The sequence below is a fragment of the Lonchura striata genome, chromosome 14, assembly GCF_046129695.1.
Source record: "Lonchura striata isolate bLonStr1 chromosome 14, bLonStr1.mat, whole genome shotgun sequence".
NCBI lineage: Eukaryota > Metazoa > Chordata > Aves > Passeriformes > Estrildidae > Lonchura > Lonchura striata.
The window spans coordinates 5565793-5581669 of record NC_134616.1 but is presented as its reverse complement, the minus strand read 5'-3'; the positions used below and the strand labels follow the sequence as shown (position 1 = coordinate 5581669).

The 15877-nt window shown below is 56.5% G+C and overlaps 1 protein-coding gene and 1 long non-coding RNA gene across 2 annotated transcripts in view; one reads left to right on the top strand and one right to left on the bottom strand.

The window, feature by feature from the left end:
- Positions 1 to 15877, bottom strand: part of EFNB1 (ephrin B1) — a 44640-nt gene that overhangs the window by 23318 nt on the left and 5445 nt on the right. The window lies entirely within an intron of this gene.
- Positions 916 to 4173, top strand: LOC116183646 (uncharacterized). Its single transcript, XR_004148307.2, has 3 exons — positions 916 to 1054; positions 1295 to 1458; positions 3872 to 4173. It is a non-coding gene; the product is annotated as an uncharacterized LOC116183646 (long non-coding RNA).

Genomic DNA, 15877 nt, shown 5'->3' with positions numbered 1-15877 from the left:
AGGATGCTGACAGAACAGGTCAGCAGGCTTCAGGAAAGCTGGCATGGATGCTGTGAGATGCCAGCCACACCTCAGCACCCACAGCCAGCGGCTGCCACCACAGCTGGTGACATCCCTGGCCCCAGTGACTCAACCCTCCTGTGGCACAGCAGGGCTGCAGGAAGGGCTTTCTCCCTCAGCTATCCCCATAATTACAGCATGGCCAGGGAGAATATCCAAGTGCCAGACTCCCCACCAGCCCCAAGGAGGGTGACAGATCACCACCACCAAAGGCAGAGCCCACAAAAGGAGAATGCTCTCCTTTGTCCCATTGCAGGCTCGGCCAGGATGTATCCTGATGCCAGTCCATCACTGCCAGGGCCAGCTGCTGACCACCCTCATGCCCCAAGGAGGAGGAAGAAGAGAAGGGGGAGGAGAGGGAAGGCTCCCAGCCCTCAGAGCAGCCAGGCTTGCCAGGAGCAGCCATGTGCTGCTCCATCCTCCCAAGTCCGCGCACACTCCATGCACCCGGGCGCTGCACCAGAAAGATCTCAATGCAAACCTAGTGAGGGGGGAACAAAACCTGCTGCTAATTGAGGGATTTTGGAGTAGATTTAATTAGGGCCAGAGCACTGGCGCAGGCTGCTGCTGCCACCTGCAGCACTCTCCGCAGCCGCTGGCGTGGGCTCTGGGGACCCCAGGCTCCCGCCCACGCCCGCCTGGGGTCCAGACAGGGAATGAGGAACACCGGGAGTCCCGCAGGCTCACCCCCCTCACACACCCACCCCTCCAAACCCGTTATTTCCCAGCACAATAAGCACCTCCAGCAGCGACGGAACCAAGGGCTCGGCCAAAAAATAAAGAGGAAGAAAAGCCATATTTTCTCCCTGGAGTCGGACCGTCCCGATCTCCCCTCGGAGGAATCAAGAGGGGCCGAGTTATCTAATTAATGCTGGCAGAAGCGGGAGGCCGAGGGCTGGGGGGCGGCGGCGGCCCACAAAGGCGGCGTGGGGAGCGGTCTCCCCGCCGCCGCCGCCGGCATCCCCCGGCAATGGGGCCCCACGCTGGGAGTGAGGTAAGAGGGGATTCAAAGGGGGGTTTGTCAGGGGTTTTGTTTTTGGAAACGGGGGAGGGGAAGGGGACAGGGCTTGACAAGAGCTGACAGACAACTGAACAAAACCATAAGGGCCATGAATGGCAACACGGCGCTTTAATTGGCGTAGGAATGGAGAGAGAAGTGAGACAATGAGGCTGGGCGGCGGCGGCAGTGGGCACTCACCTTCTCCTACCCGCACCCCAATCCCTACCCCAACAGAGGTTGGCTGCTGGAGGCTGCGCCGTGACCCCCGTGCCAAAAAACACCACCTAAAACCCACAGGGAGGACATGGAGGCAGAAGAACAGAGCCCGGCACACGTCAGGCATCACAAAACCCTGACGGCACCAGGAGCGGCACAATCCCAGCCCCGGGATGCTGCAGGTATTAAATGATCCATAGGAAACAGCTCGTGTTCCCGCTCGGCTCGGTGTGTTTTCCGGCTTCGGTTTGGCCACTCGTGCCCTGGCTACAGCCCCGCTCATCCGGAGGACGGGGGCCGGGAGGGGGAGAGAGGGAGAGGCAGGTTAAAAGGGAACACGGTTGGATCAGCGGGGTTCCCACTCCTTCCCTGACCCCTCCGAAATAAAACGGAGGAGATTTCGTCTCCCGGTCCAAAGCAAAGAATTACTTTGGCAGGGGCTGCGGCGGCGGCCGGGCGCCCACTTGGAAGGGAAAGCAGCAGGAATATGCCCAAGGAACCCAAGACAAGCCCTCCCCGCCAAGCCCCGCTCATTGTCATGCAGATCAACCCCAGTCAGGACAGAACGGAGGCAAATTGCAGCCCCCCCCCTCGCCAGAGCAGGGCTGGGGGCACAGGGAAGGGCGGGTGGGGGGTTCAGCACATCAGATCTGACACAAAACCTGGTGTTTTCCAAGATCCCTCCTCTTCCCACCTCTCACTTTTCAAGTTCAGTTGGAAAAAAAAAGAATGGAAAGCTAAGAGCCAAGAGCTGAAGTTACAGCTGGCCTTAGGAGAGAAGGAGCCCCTTCCTTCCTGAGCCCCAGGACCTGACACCCCACATAACCCTGCACCCCACAAACACAGTTTGCAGCTGGGAGTCTCAAAATTCTCCATGGGACAGTAACTGGGTGCTCCTGCTGCTGCATTCCAAGGGGTATAAGAGGGCTCCCCAAATCCCTCAACTTCCCACTTTACTGGCCACCTCCCAAAGCAAGGGAGAGAAGCCACCAGCCTCACCATTTTTCTGGGAAATACCAGAAAAATAAAGCCCAGATATGTCCTGGGGAGCAATAGAAACCACAAGGTCTCCTGGATTTCCCCTAGCTCCCAGAAGTCCCTCACTGTGTCCCAGGGCTTGGGTTTCCATGCCTGGAGATCCCATTGAGGGCTGGGACACAGCTCCAGAGCACCCACCCAGGTCCCTGGGGCTCTGGCTCAGCCCAGGGATGCAATGCTGCGGTTTGAAGGATTAATCCCAATGTTAGGAACTGGGCAGGGAGGAGCAAACCCTGCGGAGGGTTCCCCGTCCCAGCTGCGGGATGCCCTGCCCTGCCCTGACAGGTCTCCCGGGTTTCGCCAGCCCTGCCAGCCCCTGGTCCCAGGGGAGCAGCGTCACCCCCACCGCGCCGCCCTGACTCACAGCGGGCCCCTTTGATCCCCCGGCTCCGGAGTGGCCAAACGAGTTCTGGCATTCCAGCTCTGGCTCCCGTCTGGAAGCACCATCTTCCCAGGCAGCTGCAAATCACCAGCCCTCAGCCCCAGCGTTACCGGGAACTTGTTTGGCTGCCAGCGGCACTGGGGGGTTATTAAGAGCTTCCCAAACCTCATCCCAACACAGGCCATGTGCACATCTGCCCACAGCTGCCCACTCCAGCTAGAAGGGACCCTGATGACCATCCAGTTCCAACCCTGCCATGGGCAGGGACACCTTCCACTAGCCCAGGTTGCTCCAAGCCCCATCCAACGTGGCCTGGGGCACTTCCAGGGACCCAGGGGCAGCCACAGATTATCTGGACACCTCTGCCAGGGCCTCACAGTTCTCACAGGAAGGAATTTCTTCCCAATATTTCATCTAATCCTGCCCTGTGGCAAGTGGGAAGCCATTCTCCCTTGTCCCGTCTCTCACTCAAAGTCCCTCTCCAGCTGTCCTAGAGCCCGTTAAAGCACTGGAAGGAGTTCCAAGGTCTCCCTGGAGCCTTCCCTTCTCCAGGCTGAACCAGGTCACCGCATGTTCCTCACTCCCACACCAATCCTACCACCGGCTCACTGCACGCAGCTGCCCCAGACCTTTGGCATAGCTCCACAGGGCTGGATGGGGCTGGGTTAGGTCTGGGAGAAAAAGCTGAAGATGAGTCACAGGACCTCAAAAGTTCATTTGTTCTCTCCCCTCTTGTCCTCCTGCGCATAACAGCCATCACCAAAGCCTGGAAAGCCAGCTCTGCAGGGAAGCTGGATCCAGTCTCCTCCTCCAGTCCTGCTCTAGATGTCACTCAGCAGGGCATAAACTGCCCCTTTTCCCCCAGAACCTGTTCCCAGCGCTGCCCACACCCCTCTTTACTGGGAGGTCCTGTTCTGGAACAACAGCCCAAATTTTCTCCATATCTACACCAAAAAGACCCTACTAAAGGTTTCAGCACTGGAAGGAGTTGGGACACTCCTGTGGTCCCCCTCAGTAGCCCTTCCACTGCTCCCAGTTTACCCAGCTGAAGGCTGATGGGAAGAGCAGCAGCTGAGGGAGGGGCCAGGAGAGAGGCCAGAACAGCACAGGAGTGTCAGGTTTTAATCCCTCCTCCAGTACAAAGTGATATGGCTTGTACTTGCTTTTATTTTTAGGCCAGATTTACATGTACAGCTGAATTTCAATCCAATGTAAAACTTCCAGGTGGGAATGGGAGAAGAGAGGAACCAGAACCCAGCCAGTGATCTCAGGACTGGTGCTCCTTTCCAGCTCCAATGATGTCGCCAGACTCTGCCGGGACACAGAGCTCCCACTCCCAGAGGGAGCTTTCACAAGGCACTAAGCAAAGCTCATGTTTAAACCTAAAAATAACCCAGCCCTTGGGCCTGGGGAGGAGGAGGGCAGAGCACCCAGCCTGTCCCGCTCCAGCGCCAGCAGTTTCCAATTGCCTGCGGACGGGGAGTGTTCCCAATCCTCCCCCCGAGACGAAATCTTCCGCCTTGCCACCCACACTCATGGAAGAAAACTGGCGAGAGCCGCAGGAGAGACCAAAGTCTCCCCCAACCACATCCTGCCCCCCTGCTTTGCTGCCAGATGCGATCCCCCAGAGCCTTGTCCCGAGATCCCGCTAGCTCCAGCGTTCCCAGCAGCGCTCCTCGCCCCACTCAGCGTGTGCCACCGGGCTGGGGCCACGTCACAGCCATGCCACCACGCTGGGAGCCTGACGGGGCCGATGCCACCACTGCAACAGGAGTTCATTCCAAGGCTGGTGTCTGTCTGTCCTGCTGAGGCAGAGCCCGCTCCCAATCCCCAACACAGAGAGATCCTCAAACCCAGCAGAGCTGTGAGAGCAGAGATCAGTCCCCATCTTGGAGCAATAGTTTTGGGGTGTCCCCTAGAAGAGAGGGTCCTTTATCCTGGCTTGGGAAAACCCCAAGTGCGCAGCACCAGTGCTGTTGTGCCTCCCTGCCCTGCCCTGCAGCCCCTGTCAGGACTCACCCACACAAATCCCTCACCAGACTCCAAATCTCCATCCCGACCCTCAGCTCCTCCATCCTGCCCTGCGGCTGCCAGCCCCTGGCAGAATTCAACCCACAAACCCCTCACTGTACCCCAAATCTCCTCTCCGGCCTCCAGCTCCGCCATCCCTTTCCTGCTTCCCTCTCCCAGGAAAGCCCTTCATAGGGCTCCTCTAGCTTCCAACTATCCCACTTCACTCCAACTCCCTCAATCCATTTAAGTCTTTCTTTGCATGTAAGATGTTTCTTTCTTTGCCTTTCTCTTTTTTTAACTTATTAAGGAGAAAGTTCAAACCATTGGCAGTGTCTGCGACGCACTAATTTGGAACTTAGTGTGGTGTCGACATTGCATTAAGTATTTCTGTCAACCATGAGGACACACCATGTCTGTGTAAGAAATTACACCAGCAATTATAGCTAAAGAGGCATGTAAAATTTAAAAAAAAAAAATTAATGAATTCAGAAATGATAACTGACATTCTTATTAGGATTAATCTAATTTTAGTAGACTCATTTATATCCTGCCTCTGGATAAAAAATGAGTTTCAATTTTAAAACCTGGATAAAAAGTGGCATTTTTTAAAAAAGTACTTTTAGAAGTCACCCTGCATGATTAAGCGGGATGATAATGCGAAGAAGCTTAACAAAAAGCTGTGCCATTAAAGGAGATATTTGTTAAACAAAACAGAAGCAGAGATATTTATCAAGCCCAGGAGATTATTCCAGGGTAACTCTGGACCTGGCACTGCTGGGTGTTGCTTGCGGTCTCAAGTTAATGGAGAGAAAATTGGGAATGGCAGATAACGGGGAAGGGACAGGAGTTTTGGCGGGCACATCCTGCACCAGCAAGCAGGGAATGGCAGCACTGGGGAGAGCCATCCATAGGCTGGATGAGACCATGCCCCACTGGACATGGATAATACTAAGGCGAAGCACAGGAGTCACTCCCAGACTGGGAAGAAAAACCCCGAAATGTGAGTCAGTTCCACATATCCAAAAAAGAAAGAACATGAGATGGAACACCAAGGTCCTTCCTGAGGTTTGCCGAACACCAAGTGGGGCATGGCCCAGACCCCCTCCATGGCACTGCCTTAGATGGCTGCTGGTACAAAATGTGCCCCTGGCCTCAAGCTCTGGTGTTGGCATGTTTTAACTCCATGGCAATGGATGCTTTGATTGGCACGGGTTCTGGCAGAGTACAGGAGTGTCTCCTCCCTGTGCCAGCCCACCACACACTTCCTGCTACATCCATCTCCAGCAACACCTCACCAACCCACCAATCTCCTCATCCATCGAACCAGCCATCCCACGTGAGAAACCAGCCAAGAGGCCTCCTCCAGGCTTGCCTGTTGCTCCACGTCCCCACATCAACACCCCCCACGTGTCCATGACCACCACATCCCATGGGACACTGATGAGATCCCAGCCATCCCAAGGTGCAGGACACGGAGGCAGGAGGGCACAGGTAGCCTGCACAGCCAGGATGGGAGTACCCACAGGGCTGGGCTCCCTCCTCTCACCCACATCCCCCCACTACAAGGGAATTAAGCAAAAAAGCAAAGCACCAAAAGATTAAAGAATATGTGGAAAGACTCAAAAGCCGAAGAGGAAAAAAAATCCCAGGCTGATTATTTTATTTTCTCCTGACAGTTTGAGCCACAATGGCCAATAAATCCCAATTACGGATTTTAAAAATGCTTCCTGCAGACACTTAGACCATCAAGGCAATTCTGGGCTCCCATAACTCCTGGTTTATGATGGTCATACATGTCAGTTTTCCACAGAGCCCAGCATTTCAATAAAATGACCATAAACCTAGATTCGAGATTAAAGGACTGACTCAGAAGTTGTCAGAGGAAGAAACAAGTTTTCCTGCAATTGCTTTGCCATTTTTACTGACCAACAGTTTGGCTTTTTGATGGGTTTATGCCAGCAGTAAATTTTGGGCTGCTGACAGCTCGGTGTGTGAGACAAGTGAAGGCAGCAGCAGGGAGGTGCGGGGAGGACATGAGCCCAGCGCAGGCTCAGGCGACAACCCCGAGATAAGAAGTGACAGGGCTCCTCCTGGGCTCCCCAGCACTGGCACGGGAACACGGATGCCAGCTCCAGCCAACCTTCCTGGCCCCCCTTCCCAGCCCCCCGACCTGTCAGACTTCTCTCCAGGGAGCAGCTCTGTCCTCGTTTCTCCTCTTCCCACCTTGGCAGGGTCAGGAGCTGCCAGCACACGGGGAGGTGACCCCCTGAGGGCTCCCCACTGCCAGCACATGGGAAGGTGACCCAGGAGGGCTCCCCGTGGCCAGGCAGGACCAGGGACCCTGGGGACAATGCACAGGGAAGCATCCCCCAGCAGCAGCTGCCTCTCTCCTCAGCCTGTCTCAGCAGCAGCAACAGCTCAAGGGAGACGCCTTTGAAAGGATAAACGGCAGGCGTTTGTTGTGCTCCCGTTTCCTGGATGAATGCGCTGCTTCCTTTTACTAAGTGCTCTCTTAGGAGAAGGAAAAGGGAAAAATAAAACAGCAGCAGAAAGGAAGGAGGATGACTCACGGTGAGGCCACATCTCCACCGACACGCGAGAGCTGCGAGACAGTGCCAAGGACAAAGGCTGGGATCAAAAGCACGGGAGCGGATCAAACGCGTGCCCTCCCCGGGGAGGGGGAAGGTTTCAGGGAGCTGCCCGGGGGAAGGAAGGTGGGATGGAGCCGAGCCCTCCTGGCCGCCCATGGGCTGCAAGCAGCCATCTCCCTTTCCTGAGCTTCAGCCACTGCTTTCACATCTGAACAGGAGCTCCGGTTGTTGGAGTTCGGTTAAGACACGCACACAGGGCTCCACACCAGGACACGGGCAGCGATGGGGATGGAGAGCACCAGGAGGAACCGTGGCTGCACTCAACAGGAGGTGAAAAAATGTCCTTTTCCTGAGGAAATGAAAGAGCTGAGCCCAGAGCTCAGCACGCAGAAGGGGGCCTGTGCCCTTTCTGCCGGTGTCTCTCAAAGTCTATCAAAAAGTCCCATTTACATCAAAATGCCCTTCCAGACATGCTTCGATTTTACTTTTCCCCTTTCATCTCCGTCCCCCTCCCGCCCCACCTCGCAGCCCCATTGTCCTCGCAGCACCAGGAGCGGGCCGAGCGCGCTGCCAGCGGGAAAGAACAGGAGAGAAAGAAAAGAGCTGGAAACTAAGAGAGAAGCCGGAATTGCTGCTGGTCCCGCTCCAGCGGGAGCTGTGACCCCATCTCCTCCTGCCTGCTGCTTGGCGGCCGCCCCGGGGGACGGCGCTGGCCGTGTCCCCTCCGCGGGGACGGGGACTCGCTGCCCCGGCCTCTGCTGTCGCCCGGGGCTCTGCTCAGGCTCCGGTGGCCGCCGATGGTTTCAGTGAACTTCAACAAAAGCCTTGGGCAAGGGCGCCATCCTGCTCCGCTGTCCCCGGCCAAGCAGCACTGCACACCCTGCTCCCAGCACCGAGGACACTGGTGGCACTGGGAAACCCCGACACAGCACTCTGGGCTTGGTCATCACTGCACATCCCAACTGGAAACGAAGTGGATCGAGCATAAGTGCTTCACTCTGCACAGCAGAGTCTTTAAAATGCCAGGGGAGCTGGAGCATTTCCACAGGTGACAGTACCAGACCCAGCTCTGTCCCACCTGTCCTCCTCCAGCAATTTGGATTCACTGAGCCGTTTCCTTCCCCAACCCTGGCCCCAGCAGTGCCACATCCTTCCCTCACTTTTCCAAGCCACTTAAAAGCAGAAGTGCTTTCCCCAGCCTGCCGGATGGACACGCAAGCCCAAGACTGAAATCTGCTCCAGGTTCCAAGTACAAATGAGGTTTGACTGCAGGTTAACCCAGTAAAACTCCACTCTAGCAGTGCACAATCCCAATGTTGTTCACCAGGCTCTGTCCACCTTGCCTGACACAGAGCTTTTCCAGTCCTCCTGTCCTATTGTCAGCGTCTATTTTTAACCCCCAGCATTATTTCTCCCTGCGTGACTTCAGACACTCTCTGGGGATGAGGTGGAATTGCTGAGCTGGTTCCAGGCAAAGTGACTCAACTCTCACCTTCAGAAGCCACACAGGAATCAGAGGATAAGTTTTCCTCCATTCACATTTTCCTTTCTCTCTCCCTCCAAGCTCTGTCTGGGGCTGAAAGCAGGGGAAGCTGCAGGGAGGTAAAGCCAGCATCTATCAGCGAGAACATGCGGCAATGCCATTTTCCTCCCTGGTACCTTTATAATCAGCTGGATTTACCCTGGGAAAAATCCTGCATCAACTGCTGGTGTATACAAAGGTTAGAAAGGTAACCTTAACACAGGTGTTATGAGCAGAGCTCTGAGCTGCCAGGCACAGGGAATCTCACTGAGAGAGGCACCATCCTGGCAGAAGGGAGGGAGCAGCATTCCCCTCGCGGGGCCCTGGGCCGAGCGCCGGTGCCGACGCTTCACTGCTCCCTTTGAGCTGGTCTTGCCGGCGCCGCAGAGCAGCAATTAAGGAGAAGGTCAGCAGCAAAGCCCTTCAAGAATCTGTCCCTTCAGGGGAGTATCCAAACAACCCCACCATTTGCTACCTTCTAATTCCTAAAGCGCACAAGCCCAACGCCAGTTCAACGCCAACCCAACGCTGAGCGCTTGTAGATGCCTCATGGAATGAGGGATGCATGCGCTGCGTCAGCCAGATGTTGACATTATTTGGCATTAAGAGCCAATAAATAATCATTAATGCTGCTGCAGCAGCCAGGCTCTCTGCAAGAAAGCCCAGATGCCAAAAATGCCGCGTTTATGGCACAAGGGGAGGCAGGATCCGGTAGAGCCGCCTGCCGTGCACAATGCAGCCGGCGCTGCCAATTCCAGCGCGCATCCCAGTCCCTCAGCACTCCTGAAGCCCAGTTCAGGGGCTGGCAGAACTGGGAGAGTTCCTGCATGCCAACCTGCCTCAACAGCCACACAGCATCACACTGGCCACCAGAAGCTCGGGTGACATCAGGAGTCGCTGCATTCCGAGCCGACAGTGCTCCAGCCAGCCCTGTTTCTTGGGATGACTCCCTGGTTTCGCTCACTGGAGCTGGCAGGACGCTGGAACACACACAGCCCCGGAGACAAGGGAAGGCAGCATCTGGAAGCAATTATCCCAGCACTCTTGTATCTGTCACCCACTCCTTTTGTAAGGAATCATTCTCAGTATCAGCAATCTCGCAGTCATAAACCAGAAAGGGATTTTATCCCTCATCCCAATGAGGCAGTGGAGACTTTCCTGATGGAGAACAGGGTGGGCAAGGTTCCTCCTGCCAGGTCACAGGAGAACTGAGCACAGCAGGGACAGGCACCTTAAGAAAGAAGCCCACTCAGATAAAGAATACAACAATTTGTCTCCTTTGCCTGTGCCCTGGTATCATGCTGCAGCACTTTCAACACTATACTTCTGAGTCTGATGCCTCAAAAACCTCCAACTGTTTTACAGGCATGGATGAACTTCTGGGAGCTCTGTGGGATGGTCCCCATGCCTCCAACGCACCCCGTGCAATTCCATCCTCAAACCACGTGCTCCATCCTAAACCAACACGCCTCCAGCCTCAAACCATGTGTTTCCATCCTCAACCCACGTGCCTCCATCCTCAAAGAGGAAAAACAAGGAGGAACAGGCCTTGTCTAGGAGAGCAGGAGCCAGGAGGATCCCACAACCCTTCCCCACCACCGTGAACACCCCCTCCCCAGGCTAGATAGTCCCTGCATTCTCCCTGGCATTCTCCTCATCCCACACCACGCTCAGGGACGACATGTAGCTTGCATCCCAAAAGGAAAACCAAGCTCAGAAAGGCTGGTCAGTGGGCACCAGGACCTTTTCAGCTGGCTGGCACAACCAGAAAATCCCCAGCACCTCAAAGAGGGGCACCCCCGCCCACCTTCCCGAGCCCACAAACTCCACACGCAGCAGAGGGAGGCAGCTCACGAAGACTTTCGTGCCTCTCTTGGATGTTATGAAACCAGGCAGGGAGCATGAAACTGCCTGCCGTGGGTGGGAGCACCCAGGGCTATATGGAGAGCCCGGAGAATTCCTCCGTGGTCTGGGAAAGCACGTGGGCACCCCCGCCCCGCACACACCCTCGCAGGGTGGGTTTTTCTTCTGGAGAGACTGGGTGAGCACAAATACCCAGCACAGCCCCACATGAAGGGGGTAATTAGGGAACAGCACCCAGCGCTCACCAGGGCAGAGCAGAGATCAAAAGCAGAATCGAGCATTAAACCTCACCAGGATTAGGAGCTGCTCCTGGGAATGGACTCCTGTAGGACACCCCCCACTAATCCCTGTCTCCCAGAACCACTCACTGCAGGTAGGGAATGCCAAGCCAAGGTAACACAAGCAGGCTTTCCTCCATCCCCTACTCCCAGCAAGTCTTCATGTAGCTGAGGGAAGTGAAACAAAAAGAAGGAAAATAGGAAAAAGCTCTTCTACTGACATTAAATGAGCAGCAGGCATGAAGCTCCAAAGGACAGAGGAGTGGGAGAAGGGGGTGGTCCAGAAAGCACAAGGGACCCTCCTCTCGCCTTTCCTCTCCCTCCACTGCTTTGCCAGGATGTTGCTACCTCAATTATTTCAGTAATTAGTTGAGCCCAGGCATTGCTAATGGGGGGCAGGGGACGGGGGGCACAGGGAAAGGGGGTTGCAGAAGAAAGGGGACACAAACCAGCTTGGATGAACAGCCAGATCTTGGCCTCACAAAATTTCCATGAAAGAAGAATAATACAAATCTTAAACCCAAACACAGCTGAAGGGGAAATTCCAGCTGCCTTCAGCCCTTCACACCTCCAAGCGCCTTCCTGAAACCCCAATCCAGCCAGGCCTCCTTGGCCCAGTGAGAGGGAAGGGGGCTGTGCATCCCCAATGGCACTGGGACAGCCTTTTCACCTCCTGGGGAAGCATCTCCTTCTCCTCCTCCTCCTCACACGCTGCGAAGGAAGCTGGGAACAATGGGATGCACCAGTGCCAGCCCCGGCAGGGATGGACACTCATGGACCACCCACCTGACTGCCTAGGGACAAGGGACAGGCTGGGAGGGACAGCCTGGAGCAGGGGGCACAGGCAGCTGCCAAAAGATCCCCTCCCTTGCTTGGTGTGAGGGGCAGCTCCCTGTCCTGGTGACATGAGGGGACACAAGAGGGACACAGGGAATTCAGCAACTGCAGGCTGTGGTCACTGAAGGAGGGGCTGTGCAGAGCTTGTCCATCTTCCCCCACCCCAGCTCTTCCCACAGAAGAGGGGCTGCTGGCTGAGCCATGGGCCAGACCTTCCCTTACAAAAATAACATTTCATCTTTTTTTTTTTTTTTTAATTTCTTCTTTTGAAATAATTGACTAATTGGCCAAGCCCCAGGTCCATGCTGGGAGTGGATCCCAGGTCTGCTCTTGCATAAAGCGTTTATTAAAGACATCACAGGAGGACAGGAGAGGAGAGGAGGGGGGCCAGGCAGAGCCCGGCAGGCCGGGGCGGTGCCCAGAGCACGCTGGAAATTTCCCATCGCACCCAGAGGGAGGAAGCCCAAAAATTAATCCTGATCATCCCCCGCAGCACAGCTCTGCCCCGAGCAGGGCCTGACTCACCCGGGGCGGGCATCACCCGCGGCGGGCATCACCCAGGGAGGGCACCCCAGTCCCAGCACCCTCAGAGTGGGGCTGCGAGTACGTGAAAGGGAGGGGGTCCCCCTCCTCTCCTCCCTTTAATCCCCAGCCCCAAAGCAGAGCCCTTTCAGGGGAAAGTGTAATGCAATACCTGGAAAATTTCTCCCACCCGTTCTCCGTTGTCGGCTGCCAAATTTAAAACATATTTGCTGCCTGGCCTTGAAGAAACGTAACCTGCTGCCCAATTCCAACACGCTCATTCTCTGGGGGGCAACGAAAAAATTCACAGAGCCGCTGGTGGCTCCTCTGCTTACACCCCACAGCCCTCGGGGCTGGGAGCTGCCAAAAAGCTGCCTGGGAGCCTCTGTCAGCACACACCAGAATGCCAGGAAAGAACAGGAGGGAGGGAGCCCTTGCACACCAAGAGGTTTATGAGTCAATGTCCATGAGCCCCGAGAATCAGCAGGGTTGCCACCAGACAAAAGCCCTTGGAATATGCAACATTCAGAGCAGTACAAACTCCGGGGCATGGGGAATAGGCAGAGACCTGCAGGGAGAGGATCCTTAATGGAAAATGGAGCCACCCCATCTTCCCTCACAAGTGGAGAACTGAGGGAGCAGGTGGATGCACACGCAGCCTCATCCTTCATCCCACCACCCCAGCTCCTCACCAGGAGGAATTTTCTAGCAGGCAGGGGAGGCGGGAGCTGTGGGAAGGGGCTGGGGGAGGGCACAATGTGTTTAGCAGACTGAACAATCCGACAGGGCCCATTAAAGGAAACAATTTGTAATACAATAATTATTATGTCGTTTCTCTGGCCTCTTTCCTAAGCCTCCCTTTAAACAGTTTGAGGCTTGAGGGGCCTCTAGAAAGCATAAATCTGTGGGGCTGAGGGTGCTCCAGTGTCCACATGTGCCAGGATGAGGAAGATGGGATGGACACAGAACAGACACTTGCTAAAAGCTCTCCATGCAACGGGAGCTCATCCTGGTTTGCTCACAATCCTTGAGGAACACACGGAACAAAGAGGAACTGCTGCTCCCCAACTGCAGGGGATCATCAGCAGATCAGGGTTCTCTCTGGGAACACCACTCAATGTGGATCCATACTTGCTCCAACCTGGAGCGAGGCCGGGCCCCGCGGCCGCTCCAGCTCGGCTTTTCTGCTCTGAAGTTCTCGGCCACACATCTGAAGAAAGCGGCAGCAGCGAACAACAGAGCGAGAGCAAGCAACACAAATCCCCAGGATAATGAGCCCGGAGGAGGGAGACGGTGGGCTCTGTCTGAGGAGGGAGCAGTGCTTTTATTGGAGAGGCCTAAAAGGGCTATAAATCCTCAGATTCAAAGGCGAACTCAAGCTCTTTCAAGTCGGAGGAAGGCCTGGGATGTGTCAGCTGGGAGGACTAACCACGCCACGTCCCCTGCTGAAGTGGCCTCTTCAGCAAAGCCGCGGAGCAGCCCGGGATATTACACCCAGATCCTTTCCATATGCTCCGGGCCGGCCGCAGGCAGGGCACGACGGCATCCCTGCCGGCACCGGGAGCCGCCCGACCCCCCGCACAGGAACAGCGGCCACCCTGCCTTAATGAGGGGCGCCTTTGCGCCCATTCCTCTTCCAAACCCCACGGAGAATTTGCCCCCCGAAATCCCAGTGGGAGTAGGGGGCCGCGTCCCTCCCTCTCGCGTTTGGCTGCGATACTACAGCAAGCCCAGACAAAGAGCGCGGAGCCCAGCACCAGCACATCCCTGCGTCCCTCCGCATCCCGAGGCTGCCAGCCCTGCCTGCCAACCCGCACACCAGGCCGTGCTCCCACGTTTCAGAAATCCATTAACAGGGAAAAATCGGTGGCAAAGAGGAGACGGCGCCGAGCCTCAGCCCCGCGCGAGCAACCGCAGACGCTGCCCAGCCTAATGAGAAGGAAAACGTGGACACGCTCTGGGATCAATGGGTGTGAGGGGGTTTATAGCTCATAAGCCATGAAAAGGCACTTTGCTTTTCCCAAAGTATCTACTTGGAAGAGGTGGGATGGCAAAAGCCAGGCAGGACAGCTGGTACACAGGGCCGGGCTCATCTTGGTAGGGTGCCAGGGGCAAGGAAAGGGAAGTTTCTGTCCCATCACCAGCAGTGACGCAAGCCTGGGTGCCACCAAAACCAGCCAGGACCCCCAACTAGGGAGGGCATCCACTCCAGGGCTTTGAACTTCCTAAACTCTGGCCTGAAGGTGCTGGGACAGCTTGTGCAGTGTCTCCCCAAATTAAAGTATCCCAGCCTGGCACCTCCACACTGGCACCAGTGAGGGCCAATCCATGTTAAACCAGGTGACTGCAGGCTTCTCAACACAGCCCAGCCCCAGCAGACATGGCACACGTGGATCTCTGTGCAGGCACAGCACCACAGAGGGATAGAGCCTTTGAAAAACAGCAAGGGGAGCTCATGGCTGGACACCAACCAAACCCCCGGCTCTGCCCTCGCACAGTCCCCCCCGGAAAAGCCCAGTCCCACGGCCTCAGAAAGGGCAAGGAGCCCACCTGGGAAGGGCCGGCTGCGGGTAGGAAAAGGTTATTCCCGAGCAGGCGAGCCAGGGTTATAAATAGCTGGCATTTTTGAAGTGCAGCTGCTCAGCTCAGCTCAGCTCGGCCGGGGCGGCACTGCCACGCCGGCACCTGAGCCGGCTCGGATCCCGCCCGGGGGCTCCGGCAGGGAGAGCTCACAGAGAAGCCACTGCTCACTGGAACACCACGAGGAACCCCCCAAACCTGTCCCCTCATCCTCCAGCGAGAAGGGACTGGAGGCCCCCGAGCCGCGCTCCGGGGATCACCCGCAGCCGCCACTCCAGCTCCAGCAGAACCTGCTCCACGGAGGGCAGGGGCCAGGCAAACCCCGCTGCGCACAAATCCAGCCTCACCGAGCAGGACGTTTAGCCCTGGCTTGTCCGACTCCTCTGGGACCAAGTCTGGACAGGCTGGGAGAGGCAGGAGTGCCAGGACTCCAAGGCTCAGCCGTGAGCAGAGCACTGGGGCTCCAACCAGGGATGGGATCCTGAGACTCCATGAGCCCAGCACCACTGCTCCGACTAGAGACAGGATCCCAAGGCTCTGGCACAGCCACGAGCTGAGCTCTGACGCTCCAAGTAGAGATGCAATCCAGAGGTTCCAGCACAGCCCTGAGCAGATCAGCAGGGTTCAACCACAGATGGGACCCCGAAGCTCCGGCACAGCCTTGAGCTGGTGACCAAGCAGGAGACAAGCCAGAAGGGGCAAGAAAACCCCTCCTGAAGGGTGCCGGGACTGCAGCAACCCTCTCCACAAGCAGCACCACCATCCCTCCTGCTCTCCAGAGCAGGATCCTCTGCCACACCACCCATCCCAGAGCAAGGGATGGGAAGGGAAAAAGCATTGGGAAACAGCAGCAAGGAGCTGGGCTCTCCTCAGCCCCGCACAACAAAAGCCCCACAGCCCGGGCCGCGCATTCCTGCCCAGATGTGACGCCGCGATAGCGCGAGCGAGTCCTGCTCCTGCTCCCTGATCCCAGCA